Source organism: Pseudorca crassidens, chromosome 6 (assembly GCF_039906515.1).
Source record: "Pseudorca crassidens isolate mPseCra1 chromosome 6, mPseCra1.hap1, whole genome shotgun sequence".
NCBI lineage: Eukaryota > Metazoa > Chordata > Mammalia > Artiodactyla > Delphinidae > Pseudorca > Pseudorca crassidens.
The window spans coordinates 95260907-95280351 of NC_090301.1; the positions used below are offsets into that span (position 1 = coordinate 95260907).

A 19445-nucleotide genomic window follows, 5' to 3' on the forward strand; every position below is an offset into this window, starting at 1 on the left:
CTGACTCTCCAAGTGGGGAGAGTGTTAGTAAAGCGTCTGGAATGTTGCACCCGAGTACCAGGGGACGAAAACTGAGACATATTTGAACACGTCTCCCGATCACACGGTTGATCATACTCTGGGTTCCACATGCAGATTTTAGCTGAAGGAAGAATACCTTAAACCTTGAGAGTTGAGACCCGTGGAATTGGTACCATGCAATATGACTTCAAAGGGTCTTCATTTGCTCACTGAACCTCTCCAATCCTGTCACAGCTGTGTTTATGCCCCTGTACACACGCTTGATTCTCTTTCAGACATAGCCATCCATACGTTTTAAGATTCTTACTAGTCAGGTATATTCTTAGGCGTTTAATATGGGGTGTTGAGTCCATTTCGTTGAGCAAGGAGTAGCTCTTGTCTATTCCATATTTGGCTTAAGGAACTTTATCTGTGCTCATTTCAAACTCTAGTTTTATGCAGCACCCCAACTCACCTTTCCCCTTAAGCAAGCATAAGTTGGTTTTCTAAACTTGAGACCCTGTTCTGTTTTGTAATTCAGTTCATGTGTAGCCAAGTTCACATTCTGTGTATTAGTGATACCTTATGATGTTTCTTTTCTGTGTGACTTATTTCAGTTCGAATCATCATACCTGAATCCACTCATTATGGTGCTACGGGCCTGATGACATAGATTTCATTGCTGAGTGTTATTGCATTGTACGTAAGTACCACAACTTCTTTATCAATTTTTCACTTTCTGCGATATTGAACTTGTACCGTAAACGAGGTTCTTGTAAACAGAGCCGTCCCAAACTTTGGGGTGGCTGTGTCTTTTTGATTTTAATTTCCCTAAGCTATAGGACCATAAGTGGAAGTGCCCTAGGCTCTGTTGCTTTGTTTTTTAGATGTTTCAGGAAACACCATACACTTCTCCCCAGTGGCTGTTGGCAATTTACATCCCGCCCATCAGCATAAGAAGGCTCCCAGTTCTCCATGGCCTGTGGTGCCTTTATGGATTTTACACTTTTTTCAGATGGCCCTTTTGACCCGGTGGAAGTGAGACTTCATTGTAGTGCAGATTTCCTTTGCAAGCTTACTTGGTTGGCCAAAAAGTGCGTATGCGTTTTTTCCTGAATATATTCAGGAAAAAACGCATACGCCCTTTTTGGCCAAGTGCATCTTTGTCGAGGTTCTGACTCTCTTCATATGTTTTCAATGCAATTCCAGTCTACCTACTGAAATCGGTTTCCTGCAATTCTGCCTTGCGCTCAATGCCTCTTCATAGCCTTACCTCAATATATTTTTTGAAAATAGTTGGCCTTTATAACTCTGCAGGTTTTTGAATTGCAGTGGCCCTTAACTCCATTTTTCAGCTCTTATTTTTGTGGTCTTGCCCCATAACCACAGGATTCCTTGAAGCCCTATTTTTCTTCTGGGGCACCTTGCTGTGCCTTTGGTTAATTCTTCTTACTGATGTGACATTAGAGTGACATGTGCCCATTGAAACCGCTACAGCTAGTTTCTCACTGGTTCCCCCTATTCCCATTCATCCTCCGCACTAACTGCAGACTGTGCAATACCAGAACTTAAAGGCATTGACTCTCCATGTGGGGATGTTGTTAGTAAAGTGGCTGGAATGTTGATCCGGAGCCCCAGGAGAGGAAAAATGAGGTGCGTTTTAGAAACCTTTCCCGATCATATGGTATACCAGTCGCTGGGTTTCCCAAGCATGGTTTAGCTGTAGGAAGATTCCCTTCAACCTGGAGTGTTGGGACCCTTGGAATGAGTAGCATGAAGTATTGCATTAAACTTTCGGCAGTTGCTCACCAAAGCTCACCAATCCTCTCAGCCCCAAGTGTCCAGCCTTATGTCTTATCCAGCTGTGGGTTTATATGTGGTCAATCCAGGTTGCATCACAGCCCCTGAGCGAATTTTGTAAGAATTTTTCTCTCTTTCATTGTTTCAGCGTTTTGTTTTTAAAATTTATTTCTATAATGGGGTTTAGCTCATTTTCACTGCTGTGTTTGTGCCGCTCTGCACACACTTGATTCCCTTATGGAGATATATCAATACATGGGTTTTAAGATTCTTATTACTCAGATATATTTCTCTGCGGTGTATAGGGTGTGTTGAGGCCAGTTCATTGAGCAAGGTGTAGATCTTGTCTAATACCTATTTGGTTTATTGAACGGTATCTGTGCTAATTTCAAACTCTGGTTTTATGCATCACCCCACCTCTCCTTTCCCCTTAAGCTGACATAAGTGTGTTTTCTAAATGTGAGACACTGTTCTGTTCTGTAATTCATTTCTTGTGCAGCCATATTTACCCTCCCTCTATAAGTGATATCTTATGATATGTTTCTTTTTCTGTTTGACTTATTTCAAGTAGTATTATCGGACCTAAATCCACTCTTTATCCTTCTACTAGCCTTATTACATTGATTTCATGGTGAAGAGATATTCCATTGTACATAAGTACCACATCTTCTTTATCCATTGTTCTCTTTCCTGGGATATTTAAGGTGTACTGAAGTTGAGGTTCTTGTAAACAGAGTAGCCCTAAACTGTGGTGTGCTTGTGTCTTGTTGATTTTTAGACTTCCCTAGATATACTCCCATGATTGGAAGTGTCCTATGCTCTGTAGCTCTGTTTTTTAGATGATTTAGGAACCACCATACACTTCTCCAGAGTGGCTCTCGGCAGTTCACACACTGCCCATCAGCGTATAAAGGCTCCCTGTTCTCCATGGCCTGTCCTGCATTTCTGGTTTTTACAATTTTTTAGGATGGCCCTTTTGACTGGTGGGAAATGAGACTTCTTTGTTGTGCACATTTGCATTGCTTGCTTGCTTCGTTGCCCATAAAGTGCGTATGCGTTTTTTTCCTGGATATAATCAGGAAAAAACGCATACGCCCTTTTGGGCCAACTGCATCATTGTCGAAATTCTGCCGCTTTTCATGTGCGTTAAAGACGAGTCCAATCTATCTCTTGAAATCTGTTTCTTGCAATTCTGTCTTGCATTCAGATCCTCTTCTTTGCCTTACCTCAACATATTTTTGGACGTTAGTTTTCATTTATAGCTCTGCAGGTTTGTGAATTGCAGTGACCCTGAGCTCCATTTTTTAAGTTGCTCTTTTGTGAGCTGGCCTCAAACCCGCAGGATTGCTTCAGGCCCTATTTTGGCTCCGGCGAGGCAGGCTGAGCCTTTCTTTAATTCTTATTCTTAATGGGAAATTAGAGTGATATGTGCCCGTCCAAACCCCTACAACTATTCTCTCATTGGTTCCCCCTCTTCCCGTTCATCCTCCTCACAATTTGCAAAATGTGTGAAACAGAAGTTTAAATGTGCTGATTCTCCAAGTGGGGAGATTCTAAGTAGCGTGGCTGGAATGGTGAACAGGAGCACCAGGAGAGGATAAATGAGGTGCATTTTAGACACATCTCCCGATCACATGGTGTACAGTCCTCTGGGTTTTCCATGCATGTTTTAGCTGTAGGAAGATCCCTTGAACCTGCAGATTTGGGACCCATTGAATGGGTACCAGGTAGTATTACTTTAAAGGGTGTGCATTTCCTCACCCAACCTCACATTTCTCTTAGCGCAAACAGTTTCCAGCCTTATGTCTCATCCTGCTGTGGGTCTAGATGTGTTCAATCCATGTTGCATCACCGTCCCTGAGGAAAAGTTGTAAGAGGTTTTCTCTGTCTCTCTGTCGTTTATTTTTTTCAATTTATTACTATATTGGTTACAGCTGATTTTCAAAGCTCTGTTTCTTGCTGCTGTACATCCACTTGATTCACGTACAGAGAGACATCAATAAATTCTTTTTCAGATTCTTACCAGTCGTATATATTCTTTTCCGGTGACTTGAGTGTGCTGAGTGCAGTTCTTTTAGCTACCGTGTAGGCCTTGTTGATTATCAGTTTGGTATTTGGAATGGTATCTTTGCTAATTTCAACCTCCTGGATGATGCCTCACCCCTCCCCACCTTTCCCGTTTAGCAGCCTTATGCGTGTTTTCTACATATTTGACTATGTTTTTGTTTTGTAATTTATTTCATGTGTAGCCATTTTGGATTCCACCTTTAAGTGATAGCTTATGATATGTGTCTTTTTCTTTTTGAATTCTGTCACTTAGAATGATCATACGTAACTCCTCGGGAGTTGTTACAACTGGCCATATTTCATTGATTTCCAGGCTGAATAATATTCCACTCTACCTAAGTACCACATCTCTATCCATTTTTTGCCTCCAGAGACATTTAAGTTATATCCTAGTCGAGGATCTTTTAAACAGAGAGGGGGTAAACATTGGGGTGCCTGTGTCCTCTCGATTTTTGTTTTTCCCAAGATATACGCCCATGAGTGCAAGTGCCCTATGCTCTGTAGCTCATTTTTTAGATGCTTTAGTAAACACAATACACTTCTCCAGAATGGCCGTTGGCAATATACATTTCCACTATAAGTCTCACAGGGCTCCCTCTTCTCGTTGCCCTGTCCTGCATTTCTGTTGTTTACGCTTTATGAGGATGGCTCTTCTGACTGATGCGAAGTGATATCTTTTGTAGTATTGACTTCCAGTGCCCACCTGTTTGGTTGGCTAAAAAAGTGTATGCCCTTTTCTTGAATATATACAGAAAAAAACGCATACACCCTTTTTGGCCAACTGCAATGTTGGCAATGTTCAGCTCCTTTTCTTGTGCTTAATGGCGAGTCCTTTCTACCTCCTCAAATCCCTTTCCTGCCATTCTCCCTTGCTTACAAGTCCTTTTCTTTGACTTTCCTCAAGACATTTTTCAGTGATGGATATTTTCAACTCTGCAGTTTTGTGAATTTTACTGCCCCTGAGTTCCATTGTTCAACTTGTGTTTATGGGAACTGGCCACAAAGCAGCGGGATTTCCTCAAGCCCTATACTGTTTCCATGGGCAACCCTAGCCTTTGGTCAATTCGTCTTCCTGATTGGAAATTAGAGTGACATGTGCCTGTCTGAACACCTAGGACTTGTCTCTCATTGTTCCTCATCCTTCCGCTTCATCCTCTGGACAAATTCCAAACTGTACGCAACAGGATGTTGACAGTGCTGACATCTCCAAGTGGGGAGACTGTTAGTAAAGACGCTGGAGGGGTGAACCCGAGCACCAGGAGATGAGGAGATGAGATGCCTTTTCCAAACTCTTCCCGATCAGACGGTATACCATCCTCTGGGTGTGACAGACATGTTTTAGCAGTAGGAAGAGTCCCATTCATGTAAGGAGAACACCAGGGCTTTTTCAAAATCAGTGTCTCCCCGAAACCCAAACTGGGGAAGTTTTTAAGCTACGGCTACACATATGTTCATTAAGGGCCTTGGGAAGTAGGCAGAGTCCAAACTTTAGATAATTGAAGTCTTCAGGGTCAGAAGCACTCACCACCAGCTTCCCTTAGGCTACACTTTAACTGTCATTGATAGATGATGTCAATAAAAATATCTATTCTTTTTCAGATTATTTCCCCTTATAGGTTATTGCAAAATGTTGAGTGTAGTTCCCTGTGCTATACAGTAGTTCCTTGTTGATGATCTATTTTATACATAGCAGTGTGTATGTGTTAATTCCAAACTGTTAATTTATCCCTCCTCCCACCTTTCCCCTTTGGTAATAATAAATTATAAGATTTTATACTTCTCAGAAATGGGGGAGCTGAAAGAGAGGTATCATTTTCAATGGAAAAGCATTTAAAACAGGATTGAAGGTTTAACCAAGATTATTAGATGTACATCCTTGGAAAGAAATCACTTCGTTTCTCTAATATTGACCTGACAAATAAGACAAACCTTTTCACTGAACTTGCTTATAAAAAGTGATGGAAATATCAAATGGAAGTGTTAAAAACATCTTATTTTACCCGAGCCTTATACACTGTTCTATGTTAACTACAGTTTGGCTCACACATCTGTTCATTGAGGTTACAATAGTCTCAATTTCTGTTACTGATCCTCCAGAGTGGACCCCAACAAGTGTCCCCCTGCCCAGTGTCATTGGGGCCAACAGATCGAGACTGAGTTTGGTTCACAAGCAAAGGAAACTTTATATTTTGATCAGAGAATGGAGAGGTGAGAGCATGCACTACCCCGTGGGCTGTGGGCTGGGCTGCTGTGTAGAGATCCTGTCAGAGTCAGTGGGAGGGAGGGAGGGGGCGGAGCTCTCGAGGGCCGGGTTGGCTGTAGCTCAGGCTCTATATCGTGGAGTCTGCACTGGGCCCCAGGAGCTGAGGTGTCGACCCAGCCATTCTGCACTAGGAAATCTGGTCTGAAGTGCCGGGTGTGGAACCTCTGCATGCGGGACCCTAGGAGCACGTGAAATTAGACAAAGCACAAAGGATAAAAAAGGTTAGACTTGACTTTATTGCCCAGATTCTATTTTTATCTCCCAGGGATTTTTAATGGGCTTTGCTGGGGACAAACCCCTCCTCTGCTTTTTGTCCCGTTCCTCATTCTTGGAGTGCTGAGGGTGCAGACCCTTCTTCTGTAACTGCTGAGTGCTGAGTTGGGAGCCCTCATACCCTGGGGCGAGGGTCAGAGCTTCTCCCCAGCAGCCTCCCGGTGACGTTGATTGTCCCCAGGACCCCTGCCTCCCTGCTCGTCCACCTGAGCACCAGCATTGGAAGTGTTATAGATTCTAATGACCTTTAAGGGTCCAGGAAAGAGATGTGCAGAGACGCTGTGGGGGCCGGTTTCACCCCGCCCCACATTTGTTTGGCCACCTTAGGCTGACCGTTTCTGCCAGCCTAGATGCTCTGACCAGTAGTCTGCGCTTTCTTCAATTAGGCCCCTGAATTAACGTACAAACAGCACCAGGTGTCAGAGCCCTGCCCGCTCAACTCCCAGACAGTCCAGGGTCAGTGGTGATCAAGGACCATGATGGCCACTGAGTCAACAGCCTTTTGAAGTAAACAGGAGTCCAGCCGGTCTTATTGGCCACCATCATCACGGTGTCTGTAGGCTTTTCTATGGTGACAGTGTGGTATACTGTTCCCCCGCCAAGACTATTAGCTCCCCTCTGGGTGCAGTAAGTCCTGCAAGCAGTAGTCTACTCTTTTGGGACACACTCTTGTTGTTTTATGAGAGAAACTCCAGGTCAAGTGATGTTCACACGAGTCGTCATGGTGCCCTGTTGCCCCCGGTTATCTCTCTGGATGTTGGAGTTGGAGGGCCTCCTCACTCGAGGTCGGTGTGCCCACGGAGCGAACCCTGCAACTTCAGGGCATGGTTGGTGGTTAGGATCACCACGTGGGGTCCTTTTCCCTTAGGAGGGAGGTGGCCTTTTGGGCTGCTGATTTCCAGGTTTTTAGATACCGCCAGTATCTTGGCCAGATGTGGCAGTGGGCCAAGCCCCTTAGTGACCGTAGTTTATCCTACCTGGATGGCATTCTTGCATTGTTCCATTTCAAGTGGTCCCAGTTTTTGCACTAATTCTCCAATGGCGATTCACCTTTCACCGGGAATGTAAAGGTCAAAGGGTTTAGCTAAATTAGGGAGTTCCAGGGCAAGGGTCTGAATTGACTGCTCTTTCCATTCTTGAAAGGCCACTTCTGGATTCTATTCAAAAGGATCATCATCTTTTCCTTTCAGTGTTTCATATAGAGGCCCAGCTAGTAGACTGTAGTTAGGGATCCAGAAGCAGCAAACCCTGGCCTCCCCAGGAACCCCTAAGCTGTCTTCTAGTTTTAGAAAGGGGTAAGGCTGAAAATGGTTTCTTCCCTTTCCTGGGATGGGCTTCTCCGACCTTCTGTGAGAATGAAGCCCAGGCAGGTCACTGCAGTCTGTGATATTTGAGCTTTTTCTTGGACAACTTCTATCCTTTATTGGCTTGGTAGTTCAGAGGCCTCCTTAGTAGGGCTAGCGATCAGAATGTCGCCTGCATATTGAAGGAGGGTTTCCTTTTCCAGAGGTAGAACTTTTAGGTCTTTAGCTAAGCTTTCCCCAAAGATGGTGTGGGAATTTTTGCACCCTTGGGGCCGAACGGCCCGGAAGTATTGTTTTAGTTGTATGTTGAGTCCTGCCACTCACAAGCCAAAATTTCTTGTGACTCTGGGACTAATGGAATACAAAAGAAGGCATCATTGAAGACTAATACAGAATACCATGTCCTGGTGGTTGGTAGAATGACCAGCAGGGTGTAGGAATTAGGAGCAACTGGAGGTATATCCTCGGTGGCTTCACTGACTGTCCTGACATCCTTTACCAGGTCCCCAGCAGCCCATGGGACTCTCGTGGTCAGACCAATCCCAGAATATGGAGCTCACCTGGGCAGGTACCCCACCCCCACCCCAGCCCACGGAGCTCTCGTGGTCAGGCCCCTCCCAGGATACAGAGCTACCCTTGCAGGTACCGTGGCAGGGCTGGGCACACAGGAACCGTGCACATAGCCCTCATTGCAGAGCACCCCCAGCTCACCTGTCGCTCAGAGCTGACACAGAGCACCTCAGAGCAGGACTTGAACTAACAAACAGCAGCTGCGACAGGTCTGTAACCCTGGGCATCACTCCGTGAGGCCTCCCTCCACCTGGTCTTCCAGAGACTTCCACTGCACCCGGGGCACCAGGCCTCTGTCTCCAACCACCACCCACCCCTCCTCTCCCTGACTCCTGGGTTCCTCTCATTAGGAGAGGGTTTTCTTGAAGTTGTCTCCCACTCATGGGCCAGATAAAATGATTAGAAAACAAGCCAAAGCTGCAGCCCCTTGTCTATCCTGACTCTCAGGAGCCCACACCTGTTCCTTGGACCTGGCCGGTTCAGCAAGTTCCATTTTCTGCAACTGTGAGCCCCTGAGGGGTGATGATTGGCTGACCTGGGCAGCCTTACCGTGCCGGCCAGCCCTCCCCAGGTGTGCCTGGGTTGAGATCAATATAAATACCACTCCAGGCAGCAAGAGCCCCTGCAGCCGTGCCTGACGCCATTTTCTCTGCCCTGTCAGCAGTCTCGGGGCTGGGCTGGTGGGAGGGAGTGAGAGGCCACGGCTTTGTGGGTGGCCCAGTGTGAGTGGGGCTCTGCTGGACTTTCTGCAGCAGTTGCCAGGCTGCCACCTGCTAAAGAAGAGGATGTGTCACCCATACCTGCTGCTGGAATTTCTCCCTGGGCAGAGGTGAGGAAGGAAAAAAGCAGTGGGGGCAGGGACAGGACGGGTATCTCAGGCAGGGAAATGGAAATCTTCCAGAAGAGCACCCAGGGCCAGGACCATCCTGGCTGGCCTGCAGGCACCAAGTCGGCCGGCATGCTGTCACTCGTGTGGCTCTATGGCCCTTCCTCTAGGCTTTCAAGTCCTTGTATATATTCAGGTGTTTTACCTGGGACGGGTGGGAATAGTTCAGCAGCAACTGGCCTGGGGCTCAGCTCACGTTTACTCACAGATGCCTCGGCACGGTGCCCCAGCTTTGCAATGAGGACGCTTGTTGCGTGGGGGCTGCTGGCTGAATGGGAGACGATTCCCCACCACTGACCAACTTCAGAATTGTTTACAACTGGAGCAAGTGCCCTGATACGGTTTTCCTCTGTGTAACTGGTGGGTTCTGTGTTTTTTTCTCTTTTTCGTTTTTGGTTCAAGGTAGATTTTATTCCTCTTTTTTGTATTTACAGATATAAGCATGGAAATAATTTATTCATATAAATACATGTATGTGCAGGGAATAATTGTTTTTTCTGTTTTATTTTTTAAATTTTATTTCTTTTTAATTTTGAATTTTATTTTATATTTTTATACAGCAGGTTCTTATTGGTTATCTATTTTATACATATAAATGTATACATGCCAATCCCAGTCTCTCAACTCCTCCCACCACCACCCCCCCAACAGCTTTCCCCCCTTGTTGTCCATACGTTTGTTGTCTACATCTGTTGCTCTATTTATGTCTTGCAAAATGGTTAATCTGTACAGTTTTTCTAGGTTCCACATATATGCATGAATATACAAGATTTGTTTTTCTCTTTCTGACTTACTTCACTCTGTATGACAGTCTCTAGATCCATCGACGTCTCTACAAATGACCCAATTTCATTCCTTTTCATGGCTTAGTAATATTCCATTTTATATATGTACCACAGCTTTATGCATTCGTCTGTCTGTGGGCATTTAGGTTGCTTCCATTACCTCGATATTGTAAATAGTGATGCAATGAACATTGCGGTGAATGACTCTTTTTGATTTATGGTTTTGTCTGGGTATATGTCCAGTACTGGGATTGCTGTATCATATAGTAATTCTATTGTTAGTTTCTTAAGAAATTCCATATTGTTCTCCATAATGACTGTATCAATTTATATTCCCAACAATAGTGGAAGAGGGTTCCTTTTCGCCACACCCTTTCCAGCATTTTTTGTTTGTAGATTTTCTATGATGCCTATTCTACCGGGTGTGAGGTGATACCTCATTGTTGAATCCATTTCGTTGAGCAAGGGGTAGGTCTTGTCTATTACATATTTGGCTTATGGAACGGTATCTGTGCTAATTTCAAATTCTGCTTTCATGCAGCACCCCAACTCACCTTCCCCCTTAAGCAGGCATAAGTTGGTTTTCTAAACTTGAGACCCTGTTCTGTTTTGTAATTCAGTTCATGTGTAGCCAAGTTCACATTCTGTGTATTAGTGATACCTTATGATGTTTCTTCTTCTGTGTGACTTATTTCACTTAGAATCATCGTGCCTCAATCCAGTCATTATGCTGGCATGGGCCTGGTGACATAGATTTCATTGCTGAGTGGTATTCTGTTGTACATAAGTACCGCAACTTCTTTATCCATTATTTGCTCTCTGGGATATTAAACTTGTGCCGTAGAAGAGATTTCTGTAAAAAGAGCCGTCCCAAATTTTGGGGTGGCTGTGTCTTTTTGATTTTAATTTCCCTAAGCTATAGGACCATAAGTGGAAGTGCCCTTGGCTCTGTTGCTTTGTTTTCTAGGTGTTTCAGGAAACACCATACATTTCTCCCGAGTGTCTGTTGGCAATGTACATCCCGCCCATCAGCATAACAAGGCTCCCAGTTCTCCATGGCCTGTCCTGCCTTTCTGGATTTTACACTTTTTTCAGATGGCCCTTTTGACCGGGGGGAAGTGAGACTTCATTGTAGTGCAGATTTCCTTTGCAAGCTTGCTTGGTTGGCCAAAAAGGGCGTATGCGTTTTTTCCTGAATATATTCAGGAAAAAACGCATACGCCCTTTTTGGCCAAGTGCATCATTGTGGACGTTCTGTCTCTTTTCCTATGCTTTCAATGCAATTCCAGTCTACCTCCTGAAATCGGTTTCCTGCAATTCTGCCCCGCTTTCAAGTCCTCTTGGCAGCCTTACTTCAGTATATTTTTGGACGATAGCTGTCATTTATAACTCTGCAGGTTTGTGAATTACAGTGCCCCTGAGCTCCTTTCTTCAACTCGCTTTCTTGTGAGCTGGCCGCAACACCGCAGGATGGCTTCAGGCCCTAATCTGGTTCCGGCACGGCTCGCTGAGCCTTTGGTTATTTCGTCTTCCTGGTGGGAAATGAGAGTTAAATTTGCCCGTCCAGACACCTCCAGCTAGTCTCTCATTGGTTCTCCCTATTCCTGTTCATCTTCCACAGAAATTGCAAACTGGGCCAAACAGGAGGTTAAAGGCGCTGACTCTCCAAGTGGGGAGAGTGTTAGTAAAGCGTCTGGAATGTTGCACCCGAGTACCAGGGGAGGAAAACTGAGACATATTTGAACACGTCTCCCGTTCACACGGTTGATCATACTCTGGGTTCCACATGCATGTTTTAGCTGAAGGAAGAATACCTTAAACCTGGGTAGTTGAAACCCGTGGAATGGGTACCATGCAATATGACTTCAAAGGATCTTCATTTGCTCACCGAACCTCTCCAATCCTATCACTGCTGCATTTATGCCCCTGTACACACACTTGATTCTCTTTTGGAGACATAGCAATCCATAGGTTTTAAGATACTTACTAGTCAGGTACATTCTTAGGCGTTTAATATGGGGTGTTGAGTCCATTTCGTTGAGCAAGGAGTAGCTCTTGTCTATTCCATATTTGGCTTAAGGAACTTTATCTGTGCTCATTTCAATCTCTGGTTTTATGCAGCACCCCAACTCACCTTTCCCCTTAAGCAAGCATAAGTTGGTTTTCTAAATTTGAGACCCTGTTCTGTTTTGGAATTCAGTTCCTGTGTAGCCAAGTTTACATTCTGTGTATTACTGATATCTTATGATGTTTCTTTTTCTGTGTGACTTATTTCAGTTAGAATCATCGTACCTGAATCCACTCATTATGCTGCTACGGGCCTGATGACATAGATTTCATTGCTGAGTGATACTGCATTGTACATAAGTACCACAAGTTCTTTATCCATTTTTCACTTTCTGTGATACTGAACTTGTACGGTAAACGAGGTTCTTGTAAACAGAGTCGTCCCAAACTTTGGGGTGGCTGTGTCTTTTTGATTTTAATTTCCCTAAGCTATAGGACCATAAGTGGAAGTGCCCTAGGCTCTGTTGCTTTGTTTTTTAGATGTTTCAGGAAACACCATACACTTCTCCCGAGTGTCTGTTGGCAATTTACATCCCGCCCATCAGCATAACAAGGCTCCCAGTTCTCCATGGCCTGTTCTCCCTTTCTGGATTTTACACTTTTTTCAGATGGCCCTTTTGACCGGGGGGAAGTGAGACTTCATTGTAGTGCAGATTTCCTTTGCAAGTTTGCTTGGTTGGCCAAAAAGTGCGTATGCGTTTTTTCCTGAATATATTCAGGAAAAAACGCATACCCCCTTTTTGGCCAAGTGCATCTTTGTGGACGTTCTGCCTCCTTTCCTATGCTTTCAATGCAATTCCAGTCTACCTCCTGAAATCGGTTTCCTGCAATTCTGCCCCGCTTTCAAGTCCTCTTGGCAGCCTTACTTCAGTATATTTTTGGACGATAGCTGTCATTTATAACTCTGCAGGTTTGTGAATTACAGTGCCCCTGAGCTCCTTTCTTCAACTCGCTTTCTTGTGAGCTGGCCGCAACACCGCAGGATGGCTTCAGGCCCTAATCTGGTTCCGGCACGGCTCGCTGAGCCCTTGGTTATTTCCTCTTCCTGGTGGGAAATGAGAGTTAAATTTGCCCGTCCAGACACCTCCAGCTAGTCTCTCATTGGTTCTCCCTATTCCTGTTCATCTTGCGCAGAAATTGCAAACTGGGCCAAACAGGAGGTTAAAGGCGCTGACTCTCCAAGTTGGGAGAGTGTTAGTAAAGCGTATGGAATGTTGCACCCGAGTACCAGGGGAGGAAAACTGAGACATATTTGAACACGTCTCCCGTTCACACGGTTGATCATACTCTGGGTTCCACATGCATGTTTTTGCTGAAGGAAGAATACCTTAAACCTGGAGAGTTGAGACCCGTGGAATGGCTACCATGCAATATGACTTCAAAGGGTCTTCATTTGCTCAGCGAACCGCTCCAATCCTATCACTGCTGCGTTTATGCCCCTGTACACACGCTTGATTCTCTTTCGGAGACATAGCAATCCATAGGTTTTAAGATACTTACTAGTCAGGTACATTCTTAGGCGTTTAATATGGGGTGTTGAGTCCATTTCGTTGAGCAAGGAGTAGCTCTTTTCTATTCCATATTTGGCTTAAGGAACTTTATCTGTGCTCATTTCAATCTCTGGTTTTATGCAGCACCCCAACTCACCTTTCCCCTTAAGCAAGCATAAGTTGGTTTTCTAAATTTGATACCCTGTTCTGTTCTGTAATTCAGTTCCTGTGTAGCCAAGGTTACATTCCGTGTATTAGTGATATCTTATGATGTTTCTTTTTCTGTGTGACTTATTTCAGTTAGAATCACCATACCTGAATCCACTCATTGTGCTACTAAGGGCCTGATGACATAGATTTCATTGCTGAGTGATATTGCTTTGTAAGTAAATACCACAACTTCTTTATCCATTTTTCACTTTCTGCGATGTTGAACTTGTACTGTAAACGAGGTTCTTGTAAACAGAGGCGTCCCAAACTTTGGGGTGGCTGTGTCTTTTTGATTTTAATTTCCCTAAGCTATAGGACCATAAGTGGAAGTGCCCTAGGCTCTGTTGCTTTGTTTTTTAGATGTTTCAGGAAACACCATACACTTCTCCCGAGTGTCTGTTGGCAATTTACATCCCGCCCATCAGCATAACAAGGCTCCCAGTTCTCCATGGCCTGTCCTGCCTTTCTGGATTTTACACTTTTTTCAGATGGCCCTTTTGACCGGGGGGAAGTGAGACTTCATTGTAGTGCAGATTTCCTTTGCAAGCTTGCTTGGTTGGCCAAAAAGGGCGTATGCGTTTTTTCCTGAATATATTCAGGAAAAAACGCATACGCCCTTTTTGGCCAAGTGCATCATTGTGGACGTTCTGCCTCTTTTCCTATGCTTTCAATGCAATTCCAGTCTACCTCCTGAAATCGGTTTCCTGCAATTCTGCCCCGCTTTCAAGTCCTCTTGGCAGCCTTACTTCAGTATATTTTTGGACGATAGCTGTCATTTATAACTCTGCAGGTTTGTGAATTACAGTGCCCCTGAGCTCCTTTCTTCAACTCGCTTTCTTGTGACCTGGCCGCAACACCGCAGGATGGCTTCAGGCCCTAATATGGTTCCGGCACGGTACGCTGAGCCTTTGGTTAATTCCTCTTCCTGGTGGGAAATGAGAGTTAAATTTGCCCGTCCAGACACCTCCAGCTAGTCTCTCATTGGTTCTCGCTATTCCTGTTCATCTTCCGCAGAAATTGCAAACTGGGCCAAACAGGAGGTTAAAGGGACTGACTCTCCAAGTGGGGAGAGTGTTAGTAAAGCGTCTGGAATGTTGCACCCGAGTACCAGGGGAGGAAAACTGAGACATATTTGAACACGTCTCCCGTTCACACGGTTGATCATACTCTGGGTTCCACATGCATGTTTTTGCTGAAGGAAGAATACCTTAAACCTGGAGAGTTGAGACCCGTGGAATGGCTACCATGCAATATGACTTCAAAGGGTCTTCATTTGCTCAGCGAACCGCTCCAATCCTATCACTGCTGCGTTTATGCCCCTGTACACACGCTTGATTCTCTTTCGGAGACATAGCAATCCATAGGTTTTAAGATACTTACTAGTCAGGTACATTCTTAGGCGTTTAATATGGGGTGTTGAGTCCATTTCGTTGAGCAAGGAGTAGCTCTTTTCTATTCCATATTTGGCTTAAGGAACTTTATCTGTGCTCATTTCAATCTCTGGTTTTATGCAGCACCCCAACTCACCTTTCCCCTTAAGCAAGCATAAGTTGGTTTTCTAAATTTGAGACCCTGTTCTGTTTTGGAATTCATTTCCTGTGTAGCCAAGTTTACATTCTGTGTATTACTGATATCTTATGATGTTTCTTTTTCTGTGTGACTTATTTCAGTTAGAATCATCGTACCTGAATCCACTCATTATGCTGCTACGGGCCTGATGACATAGATTTCATTGCTGAGTGATACTGCATTGTACATAAGTACCACAAGTTCTTTATCCATTTTTCACTTTCTGTGATACTGACCTTGTACGGTAAACGAGGTTCTTGTAAACAGAGGCGTCCCAAACTTTGGGGTGGCTGTGTCTTTTTGATTTTAATTTCCCTAAGCTATAGGACCATAAGTGGAAGTGCCCTAGGCTCTGTTGCTTTGTTTTTTAGATGTTTCAGGAAACACCATACACTTCTCCCGAGTGTCTGTTGGCAATTTACATCCCGCCCATCAGCATAACAAGGCTCCCAGTTCTCCATGGCCTGTCCTGCCTTTCTGGATTTTACACTTTTTTCAGATGGCCCTTTTGACCGGGGGGAAGTGAGACTTCATTGTAGTGCAGATTTCCTTTGCAAGCTTGCTTGGTTGGCCAAAAAGGGCGTATGCGTTTTTTCCTGAATATATTCAGGAAAAAACGCATACGCCCTTTTTGGCCAAGTGCATCATTGTGGACGTTCTGCCTCTTTTCCTATGCTTTCAATGCAATTCCAGTCTACCTCCTGAAATCGGTTTCCTGCAATTCTGCCCCGCTTTCAAGTCCTCTTGGCAGCCTTAATTCAGTATATTTTTGGACGATAGCTGTCATTTATAACTCTGCAGGTTTGTGAATTACAGTGCCCCTGAGCTCCTTTCTTCAACTCGCTTTCTTGTGAGCTGGCCGCAACACCGCAGGATGGCTTCAGGCCCTAATCTGATTCCGGCACGGCACGCTGAGCCTTTGGTTAATTCCTCTTCCTGGTGGGAAATGAGAGTTAAATTTGCCCGTCCAGACACCTCCAGCTAGTCTCTCATTGGTTCTCGCTATTCCTGTTCATCTTCCGCAGAAATTGCAAACTGGGCCAAACAGGAGGTTAAAGGGACTGACTCTCCAAGTCGGGAGAGTGTTAGTAAAGCGTCTGGAATGTTGCACGCGAGTACCAGGTACGAAAACTGAGACATATTTGAACACGTCTCCCGATCACATGGTTGATCATACTCTAGGTTCCACATGCATGTTTTAGCTGCAGGAAGAATACCTTAAACCTGGGTAGTTGAAACCCGTGGAATGCGTACCATGCAATATGACTTCAAAGGGTCTTCATTTGCTCACCGAACCTCTCCAATCCTATCACTGCTGCGTTTATGCCCCTGTACATATGCTTGATTCTCTTTCGGAGACATAGCAATCCATAGGTTTTAAGATACTTACTAGTCAGGTACATTCTTAGGCGTTTAATATGGGGTGTTGAGTCCATTTCGTTGAGCAAGGAGTACCTCTTGTCTATTCCATATTTGGCTTAAGGAACTTTATCTGTGCTCATTTCAATCTCTGGTTTTATGCAGCACCCCAACTCACCTTTACCCTTAAGCAAGCATAAGTTGGTTTTCTAAATTTGAGACCCTGTTCTGTTCTGTAATTCAGTTCCTGTGTAACCAAGTTTACATTCCGTGTATTACTGATATCTTATGATGTTTCTTTTTCTGTGTGACTTATTTCCGTTAGAATCATCATACCTGAATCCACTCATTGTGCTGCTAAGGGCCTGATGACATAGATTTCATTGCTGAGTGATATTGCTTTGTAAGTAAATACCACAACTTCTTTATCCATTTTTCACTTTCTGCGATGTTGAACTTGTACTGTAAACGAGGTTCTTGTAAACAGAGCCATCCCAAACTTTGGGGTGGCTGTGTCTTTTTGATTTTAATTTCCCTAAGCTATAGGACCATAAGTGGAAGTGCCCTAGGCTCTGTTGCTTTGTTTTTAAGATGTTTCAGGAAACACCATACACTTCTCGCGAGTGTCTGTTGGCAATTTACATCCCGCCCATCAGCATAACAAGGCTCCCAGTTCTCCATGGCCTGTTCTCCCTTTCTGGATTTTACACTTTTTTCAGATGGCCCTTTTGACCGGGGGGAAGTGAGACTTCATTGTAGTGCAGATTTCCTTTGCAAGTTTGCTTGGTTGGCCAAAAAGGGCGTATGCGTTTTTTCCTGAATATATTCAGGAAAAAACGCATACGCCCTTTTTGGCCAAGTGCATCTTTGTGGACGTTCTGCCTCCTTTCCTATGCTTTCAATGCAATTCCAGTCTACCTCCTGAAATCGGTTTCCTGCAATTCTGCCCCGCTTTCAAGTCCTCTTGGCAGCCTTACTTCAGTATATTTTTGGACGATAGCTGTCATTTATAACTCTGCAGGTTTGTGAATTACAGTGCCCCTGAGCTCCTTTCTTCAACTCGCTTTCTTGTGAGCTGGCCGCAACACCGCAGGATGGCTTCAGGCCCTAATCTGATTCCGGCACGGCACGCTGAGCCTTTGGTTATTTCCTCTTCCTGGTGGGAAATGAGAGTTAAATTTGCCCGTCCAGACACCTCCAGCTAGTCTCTCATTGGTTCTCCCTATTCCTGTTCATCTTCCGCAGAAATTGCAAACTGGGCCAAACAGGAGGTTAAAGGCGCTGACTCTCCAAGTGGGGAGAGTGTTAGTAAAGCGTCTGGAATGTTGCACCCGAGTACCAGGGGAGGAAAACTGAGACATATTTGAACACGTCTCCCGTTCACACGGTTGATCATACTCTGGGTTCCACATGCATGTTTTAGCTGAAGGAAGAATACCTTAAACCTGGGTAGTTGAAACCCGTGGAATGGGTACCATGCAATATGATTTCAAAGGATCTTCATTTGCTCACCGAACCTCTCCAATCCTATCACTGCTGCGTTTATGCCCCTGTACACACGCTTGATTCTCTTTTGGAGACATAGCAATCCATAGGTTTTAAGATACTTACTAGTCAGGTACATTCTTAGGCGTTTAATATGGGGTGTTGAGTCCATTTCGTTGAGCAAGGAGTAGCTCTTGTCTATTCCATATTTGGCTTAAGGAACTTTATCTGTGCTCATTTCAATCTCTGGTTTTATGCAGCACCCCAACTCACCTTTCCCCTTAAGCAAGCATAAGTTGGTTTTCTAAATTTGAGTCCCTGTTCTGTTTTGGAATTCAGTTCCTGTGTACCAAGTTTACATTCCGTGTATTACTGATATCTTATGATGTTTCTTTTTCTGTGTGACTTATTTCAGTTAGAATCATCGTACCTGAATCCACTCATTATGCTGCTACGGGCCTGATGACATAGATTTCATTGCTGAGTGATATTGCATTGTACCTAAGTACCACAAGTTCTTTATCCATTTTTCACTTTCTGTAATACTGAACTTGTACGGTAAACGAGGTTCTTGTAAACAAAGGCGTCCCAAACTTTGGGGTGGCTGTGTCTTTTTGATTTTAATTTCCCTAAGCTATAGGACCATAAGTGGAAGTGCCCTAGGCTCTGTTGCTGTGTTTTTTAGATGTTTCAGGAAACACCATACACTTCTCCCGAGTGTCTGTTGGCAATTTACATCCCGCCCATCAGCATAACAAGGCTCCCAGTCCTCCATGGCCTGTTCTCCCTTTCTGGATTTTACACTTTTTTCAGATGGCCCTTTTGACCGGGGGGAAGTGAGACTTCATTGTAGTGCAGATTTCCTTTGCAAGTTTGCTTGGTTGGCCAAAAAGTGCGTATGCGTTTTTTCCTGAATATATTCAGGAAAAAACGCATACCCCCTTTTTGGCCAAGTGCATCTTTGTGGACGTTCTGCCTCCTTTCCTATGCTTTCTATGCAATTCCAGTCTACCTCCTGAAATCGGTTTCCTGCAATTCTGCCCCGCTTTCAAGTCCTCTTGGCAGCCTTACTTCAGTATATTTTTGGACGATAGCTGTCATTTATAACTCTGCAGGTTTGTGAATTACAGTGCCCCTGAGCTCCTTTCTTCAACTCGCTTTCTTGTGACCTGGCCGCAACACCGCAGGATGGCTTCAGGCCCTAATATGGTTCCGGCACGGTACGCTGAGCCTTTGGTTAATTCCTCTTCCTGGTGGGAAATGAGAGTTAAATTTGCCCGTCCAGACACCTCCAGCTAGTCTCTCATTGGTTCTCGC

General features: G+C 44.6%; 1 long non-coding RNA gene across 2 annotated transcripts; it reads left to right on the top strand.

Moving 5' to 3' along the window:
* The first annotated feature begins 5795 nt into the window (after positions 1-5795).
* LOC137225895 (uncharacterized) lies at positions 5796-9846 on the top strand. Of its 2 annotated transcripts, none has more exons than XR_010944077.1 (2): positions 5796-6075; positions 9372-9846. It is a non-coding gene; the product is annotated as an uncharacterized lncRNA (long non-coding RNA). The 2 variants fall into 2 exon arrangements; XR_010944076.1 differs by lacking the exon at positions 5796-6075 and adding an exon at positions 8260-9106.
* The last annotated feature ends 9599 nt before the right edge of the window (positions 9847-19445 follow it).